Source organism: Eleutherodactylus coqui, chromosome 10 (assembly GCF_035609145.1).
Source record: "Eleutherodactylus coqui strain aEleCoq1 chromosome 10, aEleCoq1.hap1, whole genome shotgun sequence".
Taxonomy (NCBI): domain Eukaryota; kingdom Metazoa; phylum Chordata; class Amphibia; order Anura; family Eleutherodactylidae; genus Eleutherodactylus; species Eleutherodactylus coqui.
The window spans coordinates 68,789,909-68,817,233 of NC_089846.1; positions in this window are offsets into that span (position 1 = coordinate 68,789,909).

Sequence of the window (27,325 nt, forward strand, 5' to 3'; positions counted from 1 at the left end):
ACCATTTTAGGTAAAAAGCTGCATTGACTGCACTTCTGTATTTTGTGCGATATGGTAGGACTGCAAGCAAAGCCTGAGACAATATATGTCAAATACACTCCATACAGCATGCGATTTCATTTTCCAAGATAGAAACATTGGTCACGCTGAACATTGTTGAACGTTTTCGCTGCAATGTATCCTGGGACGCTTGGATCCAGGTTCTATCATTCATGCTGCGCCATTTCAACCAACCTGTGTGGCTCATATTCACTTTGGGTTGACGAGTTGCATGGTCATGGTGTAGGCCGAGCCTTTTTTGCCACTTCATCCGCCTCCGATCAAGCATAATGCCTTGCCCATAAGCATTCCCCACCATGGAATATCTTAACCTACCCATTCCCCTATCTGGAATAACTGTACCTCCCTCAAAAGAAGTGATAAGCAGCGATCAATTTGACTGTTGTAGGCTGCCGTCTCCCGCTTAAGGGCGAATTTCAAACGTTGTCCATCACAGAGACAAATGATCTGGCTCCAGCAGCGTCTATAGGAGTATCTGTCTGCTCACTTCTAGCTCCAGTGGAGACTGATGGAAAAATGGCCGCTAACAACCTGTGATCCTTGTTCCGGGTGCGCGTGTCACCATCGAGCCTTAATGACATCATAAAGCTGCTTCAAGTGCAAGACTTGCAGGCTTATATACAGTCTATCTATCTATCTAATCTATCTATCTAATGTATCTTACTGCATAGATATATATCTAGCTATATAAATAGATAGTTATATATCAATATAGATATTTCTACAAATATCTAGCTTTACGTATAAATTTAAACTTCTATAGTTATGGTTTTGTAGGGCTGAAAACATACATACAAAATTTGTATTATTATCAGCATTATTCTTATAATTGCCATTGATGTTCTTCCAGTTCTAATAAACTGCATGAGGCTTTGACCAATTTTTACCATTTTAGGTAAAAAGCTGCCTTGACTGCACTTCTGTATTTTGTGCGATATGGTAGGACTGCAAGCAAAGCCTGAGACAATATATGTCAAATACACTCCATACAGCATGCGATTTCATTTTCCAAGATAGAAACATTGGTCACGCTGAACATTGTTGAATGTTTTCGCTGCAATGTATCCTGGGACGCTTGGATCCAGGTTCTATCATTCATGCTGCGCCATTTCAACCAACCTGTGTGGCTCATATTCACTTTGGGTTGAAGAGTGGCATGGTCATGGTGTAGGCCGAGCCTTTTTTGCCACTTCATCCGCCTCCGATCAAGCATAATGCCTTGCCCATAAGCATTACCCACCCTGGAATATCTTAACCTACCCATTCCCCTATCTGGAATAACTGTACCTCCCTCAAAAGAAGTGATAAGCCGCGATATATTTGACTGTTGTAGGCTGCCGTCTCCCGCTTAAGGGCGAATTTCAAACGTTGTCCATCACAGAGACAAATGATCTGGCTCCAGCCGCGTCTATAGCAGTATCTGTCTGCTCACTTCTAGCTCCAGTGGAGACTGACGGAAAAATGGCCGCTAACAACCTGTGGTCCTTGTTCCGGGTGTGCGTGTCACCATCGAGCCTTAGTGACATCATAAAGCCGCTTCAAGTGCAAGACTTGCAGGCTTATATACAGTCTATCTATCTATCTATCTATCTATCTATCTATCTATCTAATGTATCTTACTGCATAGATATATAACTATCTATTTATATAGCTAGATATATATCAATATAGATATTTCTACAAATATCTAGCTTTACGTATAAATTTAAACTTCTATAGTTATGGTTTTGTAGGGCTGAAAACATACATACAAAATTTGTATTATTATCAGCATTATTCTTATAATTGCCATTGATGTTATTACAGGGGCAGGTAATAAACCGCATGAGGCTTTGACCAATTTTTACCATTTTAGGTAAAAAGCTGCATTGACTGCACTTCTGTATTTTGTGCGATATGGTAGGACTGCAAGCAAAGCCTGAGACAATATATGTCAAATACACTCCATACAGCATGCGATTTCATTTTCCAAGATAGAAACATTGGTCACGCTGAACATTGTTGAACGTTTTCGCTGCAATGTATCCTGGGACGCTTGGATCCAGGTTCTATCATTCATGCTGCGCCATTTCAACCAACCTGTGTGGCTCATATTCACTTTGGGTTGACGAGTTGCATGGTCATGGTGTAGGCCGAGCCTTTTTTGCCACTTCATCCGCCTCCGATCAAGCATAATGCCTTGCCCATAAGCATTCCCCACCATGGAATATCTTAACCTACCCATTCCCCTATCTGGAATAACTGTACCTCCCTCAAAAGAAGTGATAAGCAGCGATCAATTTGACTGTTGTAGGCTGCCGTCTCCCGCTTAAGGGCGAATTTCAAACGTTGTCCATCACAGAGACAAATGATCTGGCTCCAGCAGCGTCTATAGGAGTATCTGTCTGCTCACTTCTAGCTCCAGTGGAGACTGATGGAAAAATGGCCGCTAACAACCTGTGATCCTTGTTCCGGGTGCGCGTGTCACCATCGAGCCTTAATGACATCATAAAGCTGCTTCAAGTGCAAGACTTGCAGGCTTATATACAGTCTATCTATCTATCTAATCTATCTATCTAATGTATCTTACTGCATAGATATATATCTAGCTATATAAATAGATAGTTATATATCAATATAGATATTTCTACAAATATCTAGCTTTACGTATAAATTTAAACTTCTATAGTTATGGTTTTGTAGGGCTGAAAACATACATACAAAATTTGTATTATTATCAGCATTATTCTTATAATTGCCATTGATGTTCTTCCAGTTCTAATAAACTGCATGAGGCTTTGACCAATTTTTACCATTTTAGGTAAAAAGCTGCCTTGACTGCACTTCTGTATTTTGTGCGATATGGTAGGACTGCAAGCAAAGCCTGAGACAATATATGTCAAATACACTCCATACAGCATGCGATTTCATTTTCCAAGATAGAAACATTGGTCACGCTGAACATTGTTGAATGTTTTCGCTGCAATGTATCCTGGGACGCTTGGATCCAGGTTCTATCATTCATGCTGCGCCATTTCAACCAACCTGTGTGGCTCATATTCACTTTGGGTTGAAGAGTGGCATGGTCATGGTGTAGGCCGAGCCTTTTTTGCCACTTCATCCGCCTCCGATCAAGCATAATGCCTTGCCCATAAGCATTACCCACCCTGGAATATCTTAACCTACCCATTCCCCTATCTGGAATAACTGTACCTCCCTCAAAAGAAGTGATAAGCCGCGATATATTTGACTGTTGTAGGCTGCCGTCTCCCGCTTAAGGGCGAATTTCAAACGTTGTCCATCACAGAGACAAATGATCTGGCTCCAGCCGCGTCTATAGCAGTATCTGTCTGCTCACTTCTAGCTCCAGTGGAGACTGACGGAAAAATGGCCGCTAACAACCTGTGGTCCTTGTTCCGGGTGTGCGTGTCACCATCGAGCCTTAGTGACATCATAAAGCCGCTTCAAGTGCAAGACTTGCAGGCTTATATACAGTCTATCTATCTATCTATCTATCTATCTATCTATCTATCTATCTATCTATCTATCTATCTATCTATCTAATGTATCTTACTGCATAGATATATAACTATCTATTTATATAGCTAGATATATATCAATATAGATATTTCTACAAATATCTAGCTTTACGTATAAATTTAAACTTCTATAGTTATGGTTTTGTAGGGCTGAAAACATACATACAAAATTTGTATTATTATCAGCATTATTCTTATAATTGCCATTGATGTTATTACAGGGGCAGGTAATAAACCGCATGAGGCTTTGACCAATTTTTACCATTTTAGGTAAAAAGCTGCATTGACTGCACTTCTGCATTTTGTGGGATATGGTAGGACTGCAAGCAAATCCTGAGACAAGATATGTCAAATACACTCCATACATCATGCAATTTCATTTTCCAAGATAGAAACATTGGTCACGCTGAACATTGTTGAACGTTTTCGCTGCAATGCATCCTGGGACGCTTGGATCCAGGTTCCATCATTCATGTTGCGCCATTTCAACCAACCTGTGTGGCTTATATTCACTTTGGGTTGAACAGTGGCATGGTCATGGTGTAGGCCGAGCCTTTTATGCCACTTCATCCGCCTCCGATCAAGCATAAAGCCTTGCCCATAAGCATTCCCCTCCCTGGAATAACTTAACCTACCCATTCCCCTATCTGGAATAACTGTACCTACCACAAAAGAAGTGATAAGCAGTGATCAATTTGACTGTTGTAGGCTGCCGTCTCCCGCTAAAGGGCGAATTTCAAACGTTGTCCATCACAGAGACAAATGATCTGGCTCCAGCAGCGTCTATAGGAGTATCTGTCTGCTTACTTCTAGCTCCAGTGGAGACTAACGGAAAAATGGCCGCTAACAACCTGTGGTCCTTGTTCCGGGTGCGCGTGTCACCATTGAGCCTTAATAACATCATAAAGCTGCTTCAAGTGCAAGACTTGCAGGCTTATATACAGTCTATCTATCTATCTATCTATCTATCTATCTATCTATCTATCTAATGTATCTTACTGCATAGATATATATCTAGCTATATAACTAGATAGTTATATATCAATATAGATATTTCTACAAATATCTAGCTTTAAGTATAAAGTTAAACTTCTATAGTTAGGGTTTTGTAAGGCTGAAAACAGACATACAGAATTTGTCATATTATCAGCATTATTCTTATAATTGCCATTGATGTTATTCCAGGGGCAGGTAATAAACTGCATGAGGCTTTCACCAATTTTTACCATTTTAGGTAAAAAGCTGCATTGACTACACTTCTGTATTTTGTGCGATATGGTAGGGCTGCAAGCAAAGCCTGAGGCAAGATATGTCAAATACACTCCATACATCATGCGATTTCATTTTCCAAGATAGAAACATTGGTCACGCTAAACATTGTTGAACGTTTTCGCTGCAATGCATCCTGAGACGCTTGGATCCAGGTTCTATCATTCATGCTGCGCCATTTCAACCAACCTGTCTGGCTCATATTCACTTTGGGTTGAAGAGTGGCATGGTCATGGTGTAGGCCGAGCCTTTTTTGCCACTTCATCTGCCTCCGATCAAGCATAATGCCTTGCCCATAAGCATTCCCCACCCTGGAATATCTTAACCTACCCATTCCCCTATCTGGAATAACTGTACCTCCCTCAAAAGAAGTGATAAGCCGCGATATATTTGACTGTTGTAGGCTGCCGTCTCCTGCTTAAGGGCGAATTTCAAACGTTGTCCATCACAGAGACAAATGATCTGGCTCCAGCCGCGTCTATAGCAGTATCTGTCTGCTCACTTCTAGCTCCAGTGGAGACTGACGGAAAAATGGCCGCTAACAACCTGTGGTCCTTGTTCCGGGTGTGCGTGTCACCATCGAGCCTTAGTGACATCATAAAGCCGCTTCAAGTGCAAGACTTGCAGGCTTATATACAGTCTATCTATCTATCTATCTATCTATCTATCTATCTATCTATCTATCTATCTATCTAATGTATCTTACTGCATAGATATATAACTATCTATTTATATAGCTAGATATATATCAATATAGATATTTCTACAAATATCTAGCTTTACGTATAAATTTAAACTTCTATAGTTATGGTTTTGTAGGGCTGAAAACATACATACAAAATTTGTATTATTATCAGCATTATTCTTATAATTGCCATTGATGTTATTACAGGGGCAGGTAATAAACCGCATGAGGCTTTGACCAATTTTTACCATTTTAGGTAAAAAGCTGCATTGACTGCACTTCTGCATTTTGTGGGATATGGTAGGACTGCAAGCAAATCCTGAGACAAGATATGTCAAATACACTCCATACATCATGCAATTTCATTTTCCAAGATAGAAACATTGGTCACGCTGAACATTGTTGAACGTTTTCGCTGCAATGCATCCTGGGACGCTTGGATCCAGGTTCCATCATTCATGTTGCGCCATTTCAACCAACCTGTGTGGCTTATATTCACTTTGGGTTGAAGAGTGGCATGGTCATGGTGTAGGCCGAGCCTTTTATGCCACTTCATCCGCCTCCGATCAAGCATAAAGCCTTGCCCATAAGCATTCCCCTCCCTGGAATAACTTAACCTACCCATTCCCCTATCTGGAATAACTGTACCTACCACAAAAGAAGTGATAAGCAGTGATCAATTTGACTGTTGTAGGCTGCCGTCTCCCGCTAAAGGGCGAATTTCAAACGTTGTCCATCACAGAGACAAATGATCTGGCTCCAGCAGCGTCTATAGGAGTATCTGTCTGCTTACTTCTAGCTCCAGTGGAGACTAACGGAAAAATGGCCGCTAACAACCTGTGGTCCTTGTTCCGGGTGCGCGTGTCACCATTGAGCCTTAATAACATCATAAAGCTGCTTCAAGTGCAAGACTTGCAGGCTTATATACAGTCTATCTATCTATCTATCTATCTATCTATCTATCTATCTATCTAATGTATCTTACTGCATAGATATATATCTAGCTATATAACTAGATAGTTATATATCAATATAGATATTTCTACAAATATCTAGCTTTAAGTATAAAGTTAAACTTCTATAGTTAGGGTTTTGTAAGGCTGAAAACAGACATACAGAATTTGTCATATTATCAGCATTATTCTTATAATTGCCATTGATGTTATTCCAGGGGCAGGTAATAAACTGCATGAGGCTTTCACCAATTTTTACCATTTTAGGTAAAAAGCTGCATTGACTACACTTCTGTATTTTGTGCGATATGGTAGGACTGCAAGCAAAGCCTGAGGCAAGATATGTCAAATACACTCCATACATCATGCGATTTCATTTTCCAAGATAGAAACATTGGTCACGCTAAACATTGTTGAACGTTTTCGCTGCAATGCATCCTGAGACGCTTGGATCCAGGTTCTATCATTCATGCTGCGCCATTTCAACCAACCTGTCTGGCTCATATTCACTTTGGGTTGAAGAGTGGCATGGTCATGGTGTAGGCCGAGCCTTTTTTGCCACTTCATCTGCCTCCGATCAAGCATAATGCCTTGCCCATAAGCATTCCCCACCCTGGAATATCTTAACCTACCCATTCCCCTATCTGGAATAACTGTACCTCCCTCAAAAGAAGTGATAAGCCGCGATATATTTGACTGTTGTAGGCTGCCGTCTCCTGCTTAAGGGCGAATTTCAAACGTTGTCCATCACAGAGACAAATGATCTGGCTCCAGCCGCGTCTATAGCAGTATCTGTCTGCTCACTTCTAGCTCCAGTGGAGACTGACGGAAAAATGGCCGCTAACAACCTGTGGTCCTTGTTCCGGGTGTGCGTGTCACCATCGAGCCTTAGTGACATCATAAAGCCGCTTCAAGTGCAAGACTTGCAGGCTTATATACAGTCTATCTATCTATCTATCTATCTATCTATCTATCTAATGTATCTTACTGCATAGATATATATCTAGCTATATAAATAGATAGTTATATATCAATATAGATATTTCTACAAATATCTAGCTTTACGTATAAATTTAAACTTCTATAGTTATGGTTTTGTAGGGCTGAAAACATACATACAAAATTTGTATTATTATCAGCATTATTCTTATAATTGCCATTGATGTTATTACAGGGGCAGGTAATAAACCGCATGAGGCTTTGACCAATTTTTACCATTTTAGGTAAAAAGCTGCATTGACTGCACTTCTGTATTTTGTGCGATATGGTAGGACTGCAAGCAAAGCCTGAGACAATATATGTCAAATACACTCCATACAGCATGCGATTTCATTTTCCAAGATAGAAACATTGGTCACGCTGAACATTGTTGAACGTTTTCGCTGCAATGTATCCTGGGACGCTTGGATCCAGGTTCTATCATTCATGCTGCGCCATTTCAACCAACCTGTGTGGCTCATATTCACTTTGGGTTGACGAGTTGCATGGTCATGGTGTAGGCCGAGCCTTTTTTGCCACTTCATCCGCCTCCGATCAAGCATAATGCCTTGCCCATAAGCATTCCCCACCCTGGAATATCTTAACCTACCCATTCCCCTATCTGGAATAACTGTACCTCCCTCAAAAGAAGTGATAAGCCGCGATATATTTGACTGTTGTAGGCTGCCGTCTCCCGCTTAAGGGCGAATTTCAAACGTTGTCCATCACAGAGACAAATGATCTGGCTCCAGCCGCGTCTATAGCAGTATCTGTCTGCTCACTTCTAGCTCCAGTGGAGACTGACGGAAAAATGGCCGCTAACAACCTGTGGTCCTTGTTCCGGGTGCGCGTGTCACCATCGAGCCTTAATGACATCATAAAGCTGCTTCAAGTGCAAGACTTGCAGGCTTATATACAGTCTATCTATCTATCTAATCTATCTATCTAATGTATCTTACTGCATAGATATATATCTAGCTATATAAATAGATAGTTATATATCAATATAGATATTTCTACAAATATCTAGCTTTACGTATAAATTTAAACTTCTATAGTTATGGTTTTGTAGGGCTGAAAACATACATACAAAATTTGTATTATTATCAGCATTATTCTTATAATTGCCATTGATGTTCTTCCAGTTCTAATAAACTGCATGAGGCTTTGACCAATTTTTACCATTTTAGGTAAAAAGCTGCCTTGACTGCACTTCTGTATTTTGTGCGATATGGTAGGACTGCAAGCAAAGCCTGAGACAATATATGTCAAATACACTCCATACAGCATGCGATTTCATTTTCCAAGATAGAAACATTGGTCACGCTGAACATTGTTGAATGTTTTCGCTGCAATGTATCCTGGGACGCTTGGATCCAGGTTCTATCATTCATGCTGCGCCATTTCAACCAACCTGTGTGGCTCATATTCACTTTGGGTTGACGAGTTGCATGGTCATGGTGTAGGCCGAGCCTTTTTTGCCACTTCATCCGCCTCCGATCAAGCATAATGCCTTGCCCATAAGCATTCCCCACCCTGGAATATCTTAACCTACCCATTCCCCTATCTGGAATAACTGTACCTCCCTCAAAAGAAGTGATAAGCCGCGATATATTTGACTGTTGTAGGCTGCCGTCTCCCGCTTAAGGGCGAATTTCAAACGTTGTCCATCACAGAGACAAATGATCTGGCTCCAGCCGCGTCTATAGCAGTATCTGTCTGCTCACTTCTAGCTCCAGTGGAGACTGACGGAAAAATGGCCGCTAACAACCTGTGGTCCTTGTTCCGGGTGCGCGTGTCACCATCGAGCCTTAATGACATCATAAAGCTGCTTCAAGTGCAAGACTTGCAGGCTTATATACAGTCTATCTATCTATCTATCTATCTATCTATCTATCTAATGTATCTTACTGCATAGATATATAACTATCTATTTATATAGCTAGATATATATCAATATAGATATTTCTACAAATATCTAGCTTTACGTATAAATTTAAACTTCTATAGTTATGGTTTTGTAGGGCTGAAAACATACATACAAAATTTGTATTATTATCAGCATTATTCTTATAATTGCCATTGATGTTATTACAGGGGCAGGTAATAAACCGCATGAGGCTTTGACCAATTTTTACCATTTTAGGTAAAAAGCTGCATTGACTGCACTTCTGTATTTTGTGCGATATGGTAGGACTGCAAGCAAAGCCTGAGACAATATATGTCAAATACACTCCATACAGCATGCGATTTCATTTTCCAAGATAGAAACATTGGTCACGCTGAACATTGTTGAACGTTTTCGCTGCAATGTATCCTGGGACGCTTGGATCCAGGTTCTATCATTCATGCTGCGCCATTTCAACCAACCTGTGTGGCTCATATTCACTTTGGGTTGACGAGTTGCATGGTCATGGTGTAGGCCGAGCCTTTTTTGCCACTTCATCCGCCTCCGATCAAGCATAATGCCTTGCCCATAAGCATTCCCCACCCTGGAATATCTTAACCTACCCATTCCCCTATCTGGAATAACTGTACCTCCCTCAAAAGAAGTGATAAGCCGCGATATATTTGACTGTTGTAGGCTGCCGTCTCCCGCTTAAGGGCGAATTTCAAACGTTGTCCATCACAGAGACAAATGATCTGGCTCCAGCCGCGTCTATAGCAGTATCTGTCTGCTCACTTCTAGCTCCAGTGGAGACTGACGGAAAAATGGCCGCTAACAACCTGTGGTCCTTGTTCCGGGTGCGCGTGTCACCATCGAGCCTTAATGACATCATAAAGCTGCTTCAAGTGCAAGACTTGCAGGCTTATATACAGTCTATCTATCTATCTAATCTATCTATCTAATGTATCTTACTGCATAGATATATATCTAGCTATATAAATAGATAGTTATATATCAATATAGATATTTCTACAAATATCTAGCTTTACGTATAAATTTAAACTTCTATAGTTATGGTTTTGTAGGGCTGAAAACATACATACAAAATTTGTATTATTATCAGCATTATTCTTATAATTGCCATTGATGTTCTTCCAGTTCTAATAAACTGCATGAGGCTTTGACCAATTTTTACCATTTTAGGTAAAAAGCTGCCTTGACTGCACTTCTGTATTTTGTGCGATATGGTAGGACTGCAAGCAAAGCCTGAGACAATATATGTCAAATACACTCCATACAGCATGCGATTTCATTTTCCAAGATAGAAACATTGGTCACGCTGAACATTGTTGAATGTTTTCGCTGCAATGTATCCTGGGACGCTTGGATCCAGGTTCTATCATTCATGCTGCGCCATTTCAACCAACCTGTGTGGCTCATATTCACTTTGGGTTGACGAGTTGCATGGTCATGGTGTAGGCCGAGCCTTTTTTGCCACTTCATCCGCCTCCGATCAAGCATAATGCCTTGCCCATAAGCATTCCCCACCCTGGAATATCTTAACCTACCCATTCCCCTATCTGGAATAACTGTACCTCCCTCAAAAGAAGTGATAAGCCGCGATATATTTGACTGTTGTAGGCTGCCGTCTCCCGCTTAAGGGCGAATTTCAAACGTTGTCCATCACAGAGACAAATGATCTGGCTCCAGCCGCGTCTATAGCAGTATCTGTCTGCTCACTTCTAGCTCCAGTGGAGACTGACGGAAAAATGGCCGCTAACAACCTGTGGTCCTTGTTCCGGGTGCGCGTGTCACCATCGAGCCTTAATGACATCATAAAGCTGCTTCAAGTGCAAGACTTGCAGGCTTATATACAGTCTATCTATCTATCTAATCTATCTATCTAATGTATCTTACTGCATAGATATATATCTAGCTATATAAATAGATAGTTATATATCAATATAGATATTTCTACAAATATCTAGCTTTACGTATAAATTTAAACTTCTATAGTTATGGTTTTGTAGGGCTGAAAACATACATACAAAATTTGTATTATTATCAGCATTATTCTTATAATTGCCATTGATGTTCTTCCAGTTCTAATAAACTGCATGAGGCTTTGACCAATTTTTACCATTTTAGGTAAAAAGCTGCCTTGACTGCACTTCTGTATTTTGTGCGATATGGTAGGACTGCAAGCAAAGCCTGAGACAATATATGTCAAATACACTCCATACAGCATGCGATTTCATTTTCCAAGATAGAAACATTGGTCACGCTGAACATTGTTGAATGTTTTCGCTGCAATGTATCCTGGGACGCTTGGATCCAGGTTCTATCATTCATGCTGCGCCATTTCAACCAACCTGTGTGGCTCATATTCACTTTGGGTTGAAGAGTGGCATGGTCATGGTGTAGGCCGAGCCTTTTTTGCCACTTCATCCGCCTCCGATCAAGCATAATGCCTTGCCCATAAGCATTACCCACCCTGGAATATCTTAACCTACCCATTCCCCTATCTGGAATAACTGTACCTCCCTCAAAAGAAGTGATAAGCCGCGATATATTTGACTGTTGTAGGCTGCCGTCTCCCGCTTAAGGGCGAATTTCAAACGTTGTCCATCACAGAGACAAATGATCTGGCTCCAGCCGCGTCTATAGCAGTATCTGTCTGCTCACTTCTAGCTCCAGTGGAGACTGACGGAAAAATGGCCGCTAACAACCTGTGGTCCTTGTTCCGGGTGTGCGTGTCACCATCGAGCCTTAGTGACATCATAAAGCCGCTTCAAGTGCAAGACTTGCAGGCTTATATACAGTCTATCTATCTATCTATCTATCTATCTATCTATCTAATGTATCTTACTGCATAGATATATAACTATCTATTTATATAGCTAGATATATATCAATATAGATATTTCTACAAATATCTAGCTTTACGTATAAATTTAAACTTCTATAGTTATGGTTTTGTAGGGCTGAAAACATACATACAAAATTTGTATTATTATCAGCATTATTCTTATAATTGCCATTGATGTTATTACAGGGGCAGGTAATAAACCGCATGAGGCTTTGACCAATTTTTACCATTTTAGGTAAAAAGCTGCATTGACTGCACTTCTGTATTTTGTGCGATATGGTAGGACTGCAAGCAAAGCCTGAGACAATATATGTCAAATACACTCCATACAGCATGCGATTTCATTTTCCAAGATAGAAACATTGGTCACGCTGAACATTGTTGAACGTTTTCGCTGCAATGTATCCTGGGACGCTTGGATCCAGGTTCTATCATTCATGCTGCGCCATTTCAACCAACCTGTGTGGCTCATATTCACTTTGGGTTGACGAGTTGCATGGTCATGGTGTAGGCCGAGCCTTTTTTGCCACTTCATCCGCCTCCGATCAAGCATAATGCCTTGCCCATAAGCATTCCCCACCCTGGAATATCTTAACCTACCCATTCCCCTATCTGGAATAACTGTACCTCCCTCAAAAGAAGTGATAAGCCGCGATATATTTGACTGTTGTAGGCTGCCGTCTCCCGCTTAAGGGCGAATTTCAAACGTTGTCCATCACAGAGACAAATGATCTGGCTCCAGCCGCGTCTATAGCAGTATCTGTCTGCTCACTTCTAGCTCCAGTGGAGACTGACGGAAAAATGGCCGCTAACAACCTGTGGTCCTTGTTCCGGGTGCGCGTGTCACCATCGAGCCTTAATGACATCATAAAGCTGCTTCAAGTGCAAGACTTGCAGGCTTATATACAGTCTATCTATCTATCTAATCTATCTATCTAATGTATCTTACTGCATAGATATATATCTAGCTATATAAATAGATAGTTATATATCAATATAGATATTTCTACAAATATCTAGCTTTACGTATAAATTTAAACTTCTATAGTTATGGTTTTGTAGGGCTGAAAACATACATACAAAATTTGTATTATTATCAGCATTATTCTTATAATTGCCATTGATGTTCTTCCAGTTCTAATAAACTGCATGAGGCTTTGACCAATTTTTACCATTTTAGGTAAAAAGCTGCCTTGACTGCACTTCTGTATTTTGTGCGATATGGTAGGACTGCAAGCAAAGCCTGAGACAATATATGTCAAATACACTCCATACAGCATGCGATTTCATTTTCCAAGATAGAAACATTGGTCACGCTGAACATTGTTGAATGTTTTCGCTGCAATGTATCCTGGGACGCTTGGATCCAGGTTCTATCATTCATGCTGCGCCATTTCAACCAACCTGTGTGGCTCATATTCACTTTGGGTTGAAGAGTGGCATGGTCATGGTGTCGGCCGAGCCTTTTTTGCCACTTCATCCGCCTCCGATCAAGCATAATGCCTTGCCCATAAGCATTACCCACCCTGGAATATCTTAACCTACCCATTCCCCTATCTGGAATAACTGTACCTCCCTCAAAAGAAGTGATAAGCCGCGATATATTTGACTGTTGTAGGCTGCCGTCTCCCGCTTAAGGGCGAATTTCAAACGTTGTCCATCACAGAGACAAATGATCTGGCTCCAGCCGCGTCTATAGCAGTATCTGTCTGCTCACTTCTAGCTCCAGTGGAGACTGACGGAAAAATGGCCGCTAACAACCTGTGGTCCTTGTTCCGGGTGTGCGTGTCACCATCGAGCCTTAGTGACATCATAAAGCCGCTTCAAGTGCAAGACTTGCAGGCTTATATACAGTCTATCTATCTATCTATCTATCTATCTATCTATCTATCTATCTATCTATCTATCTATCTATCTATCTAATGTATCTTACTGCATAGATATATAACTATCTATTTATATAGCTAGATATATATCAATATAGATATTTCTACAAATATCTAGCTTTACGTATAAATTTAAACTTCTATAGTTATGGTTTTGTAGGGCTGAAAACATACATACAAAATTTGTATTATTATCAGCATTATTCTTATAATTGCCATTGATGTTATTACAGGGGCAGGTAATAAACCGCATGAGGCTTTGACCAATTTTTACCATTTTAGGTAAAAAGCTGCATTGACTGCACTTCTGCATTTTGTGGGATATGGTAGGACTGCAAGCAAATCCTGAGACAAGATATGTCAAATACACTCCATACATCATGCAATTTCATTTTCCAAGATAGAAACATTGGTCACGCTGAACATTGTTGAACGTTTTCGCTGCAATGCATCCTGGGACGCTTGGATCCAGGTTCCATCATTCATGTTGCGCCATTTCAACCAACCTGTGTGGCTTATATTCACTTTGGGTTGAAGAGTGGCATGGTCATGGTGTAGGCCGAGCCTTTTATGCCACTTCATCCGCCTCCGATCAAGCATAAAGCCTTGCCCATAAGCATTCCCCTCCCTGGAATAACTTAACCTACCCATTCCCCTATCTGGAATAACTGTACCTACCACAAAAGAAGTGATAAGCAGTGATCAATTTGACTGTTGTAGGCTGCCGTCTCCCGCTAAAGGGCGAATTTCAAACGTTGTCCATCACAGAGACAAATGATCTGGCTCCAGCAGCGTCTATAGGAGTATCTGTCTGCTTACTTCTAGCTCCAGTGGAGACTAACGGAAAAATGGCCGCTAACAACCTGTGGTCCTTGTTCCGGGTGCGCGTGTCACCATTGAGCCTTAATAACATCATAAAGCTGCTTCAAGTGCAAGACTTGCAGGCTTATATACAGTCTATCTATCTATCTATCTATCTATCTATCTATCTATCTATCTATCTATCTAATGTATCTTACTGCATAGATATATATCTAGCTATATAAATAGATAGTTATATATCAATATAGATATTTCTACAAATATCTAGCTTTAAGTATAAAGTTAAACTTCTATAGTTAGGGTTTTGTAAGGCTGAAAACAGACATACAGAATTTGTCATATTATCAGCATTATTCTTATAATTGCCATTGATGTTATTCCAGGGGCAGGTAATAAACTGCATGAGGCTTTGACCAATTTTTACCATTTTAGGTAAAAAGCTGCATTGACTACACTTCTGTATTTTGTGCGATATGGTAGGGCTGCAAGCAAAGCCTGAGGCAAGATATGTCAAATACACTCCATACATCATGCGATTTCATTTTCCAAGATAGAAACATTGGTCACGCTAAACATTGTTGAACGTTTTCGCTGCAATGCATCCTGAGACGCTTGGATCCAGGTTCTATCATTCATGCTGCGCCATTTCAACCAACCTGTCTGGCTCATATTCACTTTGGGTTGAAGAGTGGCATGGTCATGGTGTAGGCCGAGCCTTTTTTGCCACTTCATCTGCCTCCGATCAAGCATAATGCCTTGCCCATAAGCATTCCCCACCCTGGAATATCTTAACCTACCCATTCCCCTATCTGGAATAACTGTACCTCCCTCAAAAGAAGTGATAAGCCGCGATATATTTGACTGTTGTAGGCTGCCGTCTCCCGCTTAAGGGCGAATTTCAAACGTTGTCCATCACAGAGACAAATGATCTGGCTCCAGCCGCGTCTATAGCAGTATCTGTCTGCTCACTTCTAGCTCCAGTGGAGACTGACGGAAAAATGGCCGCTAACAACCTGTGGTCCTTGTTCCGGGTGTGCGTGTCACCATCGAGCCTTAGTGACATCATAAAGCCGCTTCAAGTGCAAGACTTGCAGGCTTATATACAGTCTATCTATCTATCTATCTATCTATCTATCTATCTATCTAATGTATCTTACTGCATAGATATATAACTATCTATTTATATAGCTAGATATATATCAATATAGATATTTCTACAAATATCTAGCTTTACGTATAAATTTAAACTTCTATAGTTATGGTTTTGTAGGGCTGAAAACATACATACAAAATTTGTATTATTATCAGCATTATTCTTATAATTGCCATTGATGTTATTACAGGGGCAGGTAATAAACCGCATGAGGCTTTGACCAATTTTTACCATTTTAGGTAAAAAGCTGCATTGACTGCACTTCTGCATTTTGTGGGATATGGTAGGACTGCAAGCAAATCCTGAGACAAGATATGTCAAATACACTCCATACATCATGCAATTTCATTTTCCAAGATAGAAACATTGGTCACGCTGAACATTGTTGAACGTTTTCGCTGCAATGCATCCTGGGACGCTTGGATCCAGGTTCCATCATTCATGTTGCGCCATTTCAACCAACCTGTGTGGCTTATATTCACTTTGGGTTGAAGAGTGGCATGGTCATGGTGTAGGCCGAGCCTTTTATGCCACTTCATCCGCCTCCGATCAAGCATAAAGCCTTGCCCATAAGCATTCCCCTCCCTGGAATAACTTAACCTACCCATTCCCCTATCTGGAATAACTGTACCTACCACAAAAGAAGTGATAAGCAGTGATCAATTTGACTGTTGTAGGCTGCCGTCTCCCGCTAAAGGGCGAATTTCAAACGTTGTCCATCACAGAGACAAATGATCTGGCTCCAGCAGCGTCTATAGGAGTATCTGTCTGCTTACTTCTAGCTCCAGTGGAGACTAACGGAAAAATGGCCGCTAACAACCTGTGGTCCTTGTTCCGGGTGCGCGTGTCACCATTGAGCCTTAATAACATCATAAAGCTGCTTCAAGTGCAAGACTTGCAGGCTTATATACAGTCTATCTATCTATCTATCTATCTATCTATCTATCTATCTATCTATCTATCTATCTAATGTATCTTACTGCATAGATATATATCTAGCTATATAAATAGATAGTTATATATCAATATAGATATTTCTACAAATATCTAGCTTTAAGTATAAAGTTAAACTTCTATAGTTAGGGTTTTGTAAGGCTGAAAACAGACATACAGAATTTGTCATATTATCAGCATTATTCTTATAATTGCCATTGATGTTATTCCAGGGGCAGGTAATAAACTGCATGAGGCTTTGACCAATTTTTACCATTTTAGGTAAAAAGCTGCATTGACTACACTTCTGTATTTTGTGCGATATGGTAGGGCTGCAAGCAAAGCCTGAGGCAAGATATGTCAAATACACTCCATACATCATGCGATTTCATTTTCCAAGATAGAAACATTGGTCACGCTAAACATTGTTGAACGTTTTCGCTGCAATGCATCCTGAGACGCTTGGATCCAGGTTCTATCATTCATGCTGCGCCATTTCAACCAACCTGTCTGGCTCATATTCACTTTGGGTTGAAGAGTGGCATGGTCATGGTGTAGGCCGAGCCTTTTTTGCCACTTCATCTGCCTCCGATCAAGCATAATGCCTTGCCCATAAGCATTCCCCACCCTGGAATATCTTAACCTACCCATTCCCCTATCTGGAATAACTGTACCTCCCTCAAAAGAAGTGATAAGCCGCGATATATTTGACTGTTGTAGGCTGCCGTCTCCTGCTTAAGGGCGAATTTCAAACGTTGTCCATCACAGAGACAAATGATCTGGCTCCAGCCGCGTCTATAGCAGTATCTGTCTGCTCACTTCTAGCTCCAGTGGAGACTGACGGAAAAATGGCCGCTAACAACCTGTGGTCCTTGTTCCGGGTGTGCGTGTCACCATCGAGCCTTAGTGACATCATAAAGCGGCTTCAAGTGCAAGACTTGCAGGCTTATATACAGTCTATCTATCTATCTATCTATCTATCTATCTATCTATCTATCTAATGTATCTTACTGCATAGATATATAACTATCTATTTATATAGCTAGATATATATCAATATAGATATTTCTACAAATATCTAGCTTTACGTATAAATTTAAACTTCTATAGTTATGGTTTTGTAGGGCTGAAAACATACATACAAAATTTGTATTATTATCAGCATTATTCTTATAATTGCCATTGATGTTATTACAGGGGCAGGTAATAAACCGCATGAGGCTTTGACCAATTTTTACCATTTTAGGTAAAAAGCTGCATTGACTGCACTTCTGCATTTTGTGGGATATGGTAGGACTGCAAGCAAATCCTGAGACAAGATATGTCAAATACACTCCATACATCATGCAATTTCATTTTCCAAGATAGAAACATTGGTCACGCTGAACATTGTTGAACGTTTTCGCTGCAATGCATCCTGGGACGCTTGGATCCAGGTTCCATCATTCATGTTGCGCCATTTCAACCAACCTGTGTGGCTTATATTCACTTTGGGTTGAAGAGTGGCATGGTCATGGTGTAGGCCGAGCCTTTTATGCCACTTCATCCGCCTCCGATCAAGCATAAAGCCTTGCCCATAAGCATTCCCCTCCCTGGAATAACTTAACCTACCCATTCCCCTATCTGGAATAACTGTACCTACCACAAAAGAAGTGATAAGCAGTGATCAATTTGACTGTTGTAGGCTGCCGTCTCCCGCTAAAGGGCGAATTTCAAACGTTGTCCATCACAGAGACAAATGATCTGGCTCCAGCAGCGTCTATAGGAGTATCTGTCTGCTTACTTCTAGCTCCAGTGGAGACTAACGGAAAAATGGCCGCTAACAACCTGTGGTCCTTGTTCCGGGTGCGCGTGTCACCATTGAGCCTTAATAACATCATAAAGCTGCTTCAAGTGCAAGACTTGCAGGCTTATATACAGTCTATCTATCTATCTATCTATCTATCTATCTATCTATCTATCTATCTATCTATCTATCTATCTAATGTATCTTACTGCATAGATATATATCTAGCTATATAACTAGATAGTTATATATCAATATAGATATTTCTACAAATATCTAGCTTTAAGTATAAAGTTAAACTTCTATAGTTAGGGTTTTGTAAGGCTGAAAACAGACATACAGAATTTGTCATATTATCAGCATTATTCTTATAATTGCCATTGATGTTATTCCAGGGGCAGGTAATAAACTGCATGAGGCTTTGACCAATTTTTACCATTTTAGGTAAAAAGCTGCATTGACTACACTTCTGTATTTTGTGCGATATGGTAGGGCTGCAAGCAAAGCCTGAGGCAAGATATGTCAAATACACTCCATACATCATGCGATTTCATTTTCCAAGATAGAAACATTGGTCACGCTAAACATTGTTGAACGTTTTCGCTGCAATGCATCCTGAGACGCTTGGATCCAGGTTCTATCATTCATGCTGCGCCATTTCAACCAACCTGTCTGGCTCATATTCACTTTGGGTTGAAGAGTGGCATGGTCATGGTGTAGGCCGAGCCTTTTTTGCCACTTCATCTGCCTCCGATCAAGCATAATGCCTTGCCCATAAGCATTCCCCACCCTGGAATATCTTAACCTACCCATTCCCCTATCTGGAATAACTGTACCTCCCTCAAAAGAAGTGATAAGCCGCGATATATTTGACTGTTGTAGGCTGCCGTCTCCTGCTTAAGGGCGAATTTCAAACGTTGTCCATCACAGAGACAAATGATCTGGCTCCAGCCGCGTCTATAGCAGTATCTGTCTGCTCACTTCTAGCTCCAGTGGAGACTGACGGAAAAATGGCCGCTAACAACCTGTGGTCCTTGTTCCGGGTGTGCGTGTCACCATCGAGCCTTAGTGACATCATAAAGCCGCTTCAAGTGCAAGACTTGCAGGCTTATATACAGTCTATCTATCTATCTATCTATCTATCTATCTATCTATCTAATGTATCTTACTGCATAGATATATAACTATCTATTTATATAGCTAGATATATATCAATATAGATATTTCTACAAATATCTAGCTTTACGTATAAATTTAAACTTCTATAGTTATGGTTTTGTAGGGCTGAAAACATACATACAAAATTTGTATTATTATCAGCATTATTCTTATAATTGCCATTGATGTTATTACAGGGGCAGGTAATAAACCGCATGAGGCTTTGACCAATTTTTACCATTTTAGGTAAAAAGCTGCATTGACTGCACTTCTGCATTTTGTGGGATATGGTAGGACTGCAAGCAAATCCTGAGACAAGATATGTCAAATACACTCCATACATCATGCAATTTCATTTTCCAAGATAGAAACATTGGTCACGCTGAACATTGTTGAACGTTTTCGCTGCAATGCATCCTGGGACGCTTGGATCCAGGTTCCATCATTCATGTTGCGCCATTTCAACCAACCTGTGTGGCTTATATTCACTTTGGGTTGAAGAGTGGCATGGTCATGGTGTAGGCCGAGCCTTTTATGCCACTTCATCCGCCTCCGATCAAGCATAAAGCCTTGCCCATAAGCATTCCCCTCCCTGGAATAACTTAACCTACCCATTCCCCTATCTGGAATAACTGTACCTACCACAAAAGAAGTGATAAGCAGTGATCAATTTGACTGTTGTAGGCTGCCGTCTCCCGCTAAAGGGCGAATTTCAAACGTTGTCCATCACAGAGACAAATGATCTGGCTCCAGCAGCGTCTATAGGAGTATCTGTCTGCTTACTTCTAGCTCCAGTGGAGACTAACGGAAAAATGGCCGCTAACAACCTGTGGTCCTTGTTCCGGGTGCGCGTGTCACCATTGAGCCTTAATAACATCATAAAGCTGCTTCAAGTGCAAGACTTGCAGGCTTATATACAGTCTATCTATCTATCTATCTATCTATCTATCTATCTATCTATCTAATGTATCTTACTGCATAGATATATATCTAGCTATATAAATAGATAGTTATATATCAATATAGATATTTCTACAAATATCTAGCTTTAAGTATAAAGTTAAACTTCTATAGTTAGGGTTTTGTAAGGCTGAAAACAGACATACAGAATTTGTCATATTATCAGCATTATTCTTATAATTGCCATTGATGTTATTCCAGGGGCAGGTAATAAACTGCATGAGGCTTTGACCAATTTTTACCATTTTAGGTAAAAAGCTGCATTGACTACACTTCTGTATTTTGTGCGATATGGTAGGGCTGCAAGCAAAGCCTGAGGCAAGATATGTCAAATACACTCCATACATCATGCGATTTCATTTTCCAAGATAGAAACATTGGTCACGCTAAACATTGTTGAACGTTTTCGCTGCAATGCATCCTGAGACGCTTGGATCCAGGTTCTATCATTCATGCTGCGCCATTTCAACCAACCTGTCTGGCTCATATTCACTTTGGGTTGAAGAGTGGCATGGTCATGGTGTAGGCCGAGCCTTTTTTGCCACTTCATCTGCCTCCGATCAAGCATAATGCCTTGCCCATAAGCATTCCCCACCCTGGAATATCTTAACCTACCCATTCCCCTATCTGGAATAACTGTACCTCCCTCAAAAGAAGTGATAAGCCGCGATATATTTGACTGTTGTAGGCTGCCGTCTCCTGCTTAAGGGCGAATTTCAAACGTTGTCCATCACAGAGACAAATGATCTGGCTCCAGCCGCGTCTATAGCAGTATCTGTCTGCTCACTTCTAGCTCCAGTGGAGACTGACGGAAAAATGGCCGCTAACAACCTGTGGTCCTTGTTCCGGGTGTGCGTGTCACCATCGAGCCTTAGTGACATCATAAAGCCGCTTCAAGTGCAAGACTTGCAGGCTTATATACAGTCTATCTATCTATCTATCTATCTATCTATCTAATGTATGTTACTGCATAGATATATAACTATCTATTTATATAGCTAGATATATATCAATATAGATATTTCTACAAATATCTAGCTTTACGTATAAATTTAAACTTCTATAGTTATGGTTTTGTAGGGCTGAAAACATACATACAAAATTTGTATTATTATCAGCATTATTCTTATAATTGCCATTGATGTTATTACAGGGGCAGGTAATAAACCGCATGAGGCTTTGACCAATTTTTACCATTTTAGGTAAAAAGCTGCATTGACTGCACTTCTGCATTTTGTGGGATATGGTAGGACTGCAAGCAAATCCTGAGACAAGATATGTCAAATACACTCCATACATCATGCAATTTCATTTTCCAAGATAGAAACATTGGTCACGCTGAACATTGTTGAACGTTTTCGCTGCAATGCATCCTGGGACGCTTGGATCCAGGTTCCATCATTCATGTTGCGCCATTTCAACCAACCTGTGTGGCTTATATTCACTTTGGGTTGAAGAGTGGCATGGTCATGGTGTAGGCCGAGCCTTTTATGCCACTTCATCCGCCTCCGATCAAGCATAAAGCCTTGCCCATAAGCATTCCCCTCCCTGGAATAACTTAACCTACCCATTCCCCTATCTGGAATAACTGTACCTACCACAAAAGAAGTGATAAGCAGTGATCAATTTGACTGTTGTAGGCTGCCGTCTCCCGCTAAAGGGCGAATTTCAAACGTTGTCCATCACAGAGACAAATGATCTGGCTCCAGCAGCGTCTATAGGAGTATCTGTCTGCTTACTTCTAGCTCCAGTGGAGACTAACGGAAAAATGGCCGCTAACAACCTGTGGTCCTTGTTCCGGGTGCGCGTGTCACCATTGAGCCTTAATAACATCATAAAGCTGCTTCAAGTGCAAGACTTGCAGGCTTATATACAGTCTATCTATCTATCTATCTATCTATCTAATGTATCTTACTGCATAGATATATATCTAGCTATATAACTAGATAGTTATATATCAATATAGATATTTCTACAAATATCTAGCTTTAAGTATAAAGTTAAACTTCTATAGTTAGGGTTTTGTAAGGCTGAAAACAGACATACAGAATTTGTCATATTATCAGCATTATTCTTATAATTGCCATTGATGTTATTCCAGGGGCAGGTAATAAACCGCATGAGGCTTTGACCAATTTTTACCATTTTAGGTAAAAAGCTGCATTGACTGCACTTCTGTATTTTGTGCGATATGGTAGGACTGCAAGCAAAGCCTGAGGCAAGATATGTCAAATACACTCCATACATCATGCGATTTCATTTTCCAAGATAGAAACATTGGTCACGCTGAACATTGTTGAACGTTTTCGCTGCAATGTATCCTGGGACGCTTGGATCCAGGTTCTATCATTCATGCTGCGCCATTTCAACCAACCTGTGTGGCTCATATTCACTTTGGGTTGACGAGTTGCATGGTCATGGTGTAGGCCGAGCCTTTTTTGCCACTTCATCCGCCTCCGATCAAGCATAATGCCTTGCCCATAAGCATTCCCCACCCTGGAATATCTTAACCTACCCATTCCCCTATCTGGAATAACTGTACCTCCCTCAAAAGAAGTGATAAGCCGCGATATATTTGACTGTTGTAGGCTGCCGTCTCCCGCTTAAGGGCGAATTTCAAACGTTGTCCATCACAGAGACAAATGATCTGGCTCCAGCCGCGTCTATAGCAGTATCTGTCTGCTCACTTCTAGCTCCAGTGGAGACTGACGGAAAAATGGCCGCTAACAACCTGTGGTCCTTGTTCCGGGTGCGCGTGTCACCATCGAGCCTTAATGACATCATAAAGCTGCTTCAAGTGCAAGACTTGCAGGCTTATATACAGTCTATCTATCTATCTAATCTATCTATCTAATGTATCTTACTGCATAGATATATATCTAGCTATATAACTAGATAGTTATATATCAATATAGATATTTCTACAAATATCTAGCTTTAAGTATAAAGTTAAACTTCTATAGTTAGGGTTTTGTAAGGCTGAAAACAGACATACAGAATTTGTCATATTATCAGCATTATTCTTATAATTGCCATTGATGTTATTCCAGGGGCAGGTAATAAACCGCATGAGGCTTTGACCAATTTTTACCATTTTAGGTAAAAAGCTGCATTGACTGCACTTCTGTATTTTGTGCGATATGGTAGGACTGCAAGCAAAGCCTGAGACAATATATGTCAAATACACTCCATACAGCATGCGATTTCATTTTCCAAGATAGAAACATTGGTCACGCTGAACATTGTTGAACGTTTTCGCTGCAATGTATCCTGGGACGCTTGGATCCAGGTTCTATCATTCATGCTGCGCCATTTCAACCAACCTGTGTGGCTCATATTCACTTTGGGTTGACGAGTTGCATGGTCATGGTGTAGGCCGAGCCTTTTTTGCCACTTCATCCGCCTCCGATCAAGCATAATGCCTTGCCCATAAGCATTCCCCACCCTGGAATATCTTAACCTACCCATTCCCCTATCTGGAATAACTGTACCTCCCTCAAAAGAAGTGATAAGCCGCGATATATTTGACTGTTGTAGGCTGCCGTCTCCCGCTTAAGGGCGAATTTCAAACGTTGTCCATCACAGAGACAAATGATCTGGCTCCAGCCGCGTCTATAGCAGTATCTGTCTGCTCACTTCTAGCTCCAGTGGAGACTGACGGAAAAATGGCCGCTAACAACCTGTGGTCCTTGTTCCGGGTGTGCGTGTCACCATCGAGCCTTAATGACATCATAAAGCTGCTTCAAGTGCAAGACTTGCAGGCTTATATACAGTCTATCTATCTATCTAATCTATCTATCTAATGTATCTTACTGCATAGATATATATCTAGCTATATAAATAGATAGTTATATATCAATATAGATATTTCTACAAATATCTAGCTTTACGTATAAATTTAAACTTCTATAGTTATGGTTTTGTAGGGCTGAAAACATACATACAAAATTTGTATTATTATCAGCATTATTCTTATAATTGCCATTGATGTTCTTCCAGTTCTAATAAACTGCATGAGGCTTTGACCAATTTTTACCATTTTAGGTAAAAAGCTGCCTTGACTGCACTTCTGTATTTTGTGCGATATGGTAGGACTGCAAGCAAAGCCTGAGACAATATATGTCAAATACACTCCATACAGCATGCGATTTCATTTTCCAAGATAGAAACATTGGTCACGCTGAACATTGTTGAATGTTTTCGCTGCAATGTATCCTGGGACGCTTGGATCCAGGTTCTATCATTCATGCTGCGCCATTTCAACCAACCTGTGTGGCTCATATTCACTTTGGGTTGACGAGTTGCATGGTCATGGTGTAGGCCGAGCCTTTTTTGCCACTTCATCCGCCTCCGATCAAGCATAATGCCTTGCCCATAAGCATTCCCCACCCTGGAATATCTTAACCTACCCATTCCCCTATCTGGAATAACTGTACCTCCCTCAAAAGAAGTGATAAGCCGCGATATATTTGACTGTTGTAGGCTGCCGTCTCCTGCTTAAGGGCGAATTTCAAACGTTGTCCATCACAGAGACAAATGATCTGGCTCCAGCCGCGTCTATAGCAGTATCTGTCTGCTCACTTCTAGCTCCAGTGGAGACTGACGGAAAAATGGCCGCTAACAACCTGTGGTCCTTGTTCCGGGTGTGCGTGTCACCATCGAGCCTTAGTGACATCATAAAGCCGCTTCAAGTGCAAGACTTGCAGGCTTATATACAGTCTATCTATCTATCTATCTATCTATCTATCTAATGTATGTTACTGCATAGATATATAACTATCTATTTATATAGCTAGATATATATCAATATAGATATTTCTACAAATATCTAGCTTTACGTATAAATTTAAACTTCTATAGTTATGGTTTTGTAGGGCTGAAAACATACATACAAAATTTGTATTATTATCAGCATTATTCTTATAATTGCCATTGATGTTATTACAGGGGCAGGTAATAAACCGCATGAGGCTTTGACCAATTTTTACCATTTTAGGTAAAAAGCTGCATTGACTGCACTTCTGCATTTTGTGGGATATGGTAGGACTGCAAGCAAATCCTGAGACAAGATATGTCAAATACACTCCATACATCATGCAATTTCATTTTCCAAGATAGAAACATTGGTCACGCTGAACATTGTTGAACGTTTTCGCTGCAATGCATCCTGGGACGCTTGGATCCAGGTTCCATCATTCATGTTGCGCCATTTCAACCAACCTGTGTGGCTTATATTCACTTTGGGTTGAAGAGTGGCATGGTCATGGTGTAGGCCGAGCCTTTTATGCCACTTCATCCGCCTCCGATCAAGCATAAAGCCTTGCCCATAAGCATTCCCCTCCCTGGAATAACTTAACCTACCCATTCCCCTATCTGGAATAACTGTACCTACCACAAAAGAAGTGATAAGCAGTGATCAATTTGACTGTTGTAGGCTGCCGTCTCCCGCTAAAGGGCGAATTTCAAACGTTGTCCATCACAGAGACAAATGATCTGGCTCCAGCAGCGTCTATAGGAGTATCTGTCTGCTTACTTCTAGCTCCAGTGGAGACTAACGGAAAAATGGCCGCTAACAACCTGTGGTCCTTGTTCCGGGTGCGCGTGTCACCATTGAGCCTTAATAACATCATAAAGCTGCTTCAAGTGCAAGACTTGCAGGCTTATATACAGTCTATCTATCTATCTATCTATCTATCTATCTATCTATCTATCTATCTATCTATCTATCTATCTATCTATCTATCTATCTAATGTATCTTACTGCATAGATATATATCTAGCTATATAACTAGATAGTTATATATCAATATAGATATTTCTACAAATATCTAGCTTTAAGTATAAAGTTAAACTTCTATAGTTAGGGTTTTGTAAGGCTGAAAACAGACATACAGAATTTGTCATATTATCAGCATTATTCTTATAATTGCCATTGATGTTATTCCAGGGGCAGGTAATAAACCGCATGAGGCTTTGACCAATTTTTACCATTTTAGGTAAAAAGCTGCATTGACTGCACTTCTGTATTTTGTGCGATATGGTAGGACTGCAAGCAAAGCCTGAGACAATATATGTCAAATACACTCCATACAGCATGCGATTTCATTTTCCAAGATAGAAACATTGGTCACGCTGAACATTGTTGAACGTTTTCGCTGCAATGTATCCTGGGACGCTTGGATCCAGGTTCTATCATTCATGCTGCGCCATTTCAACCAACCTGTGTGGCTCATATTCACTTTGGGTTGACGAGTTGCATGGTCATGGTGTAGGCCGAGCCTTTTTTGCCACTTCATCCGCCTCCGATCAAGCATAATGCCTTGCCCATAAGCATTCCCCACCCTGGAATATCTTAACCTACCCATTCCCCTATCTGGAATAACTGTACCTCCCTCAAAAGAAGTGAT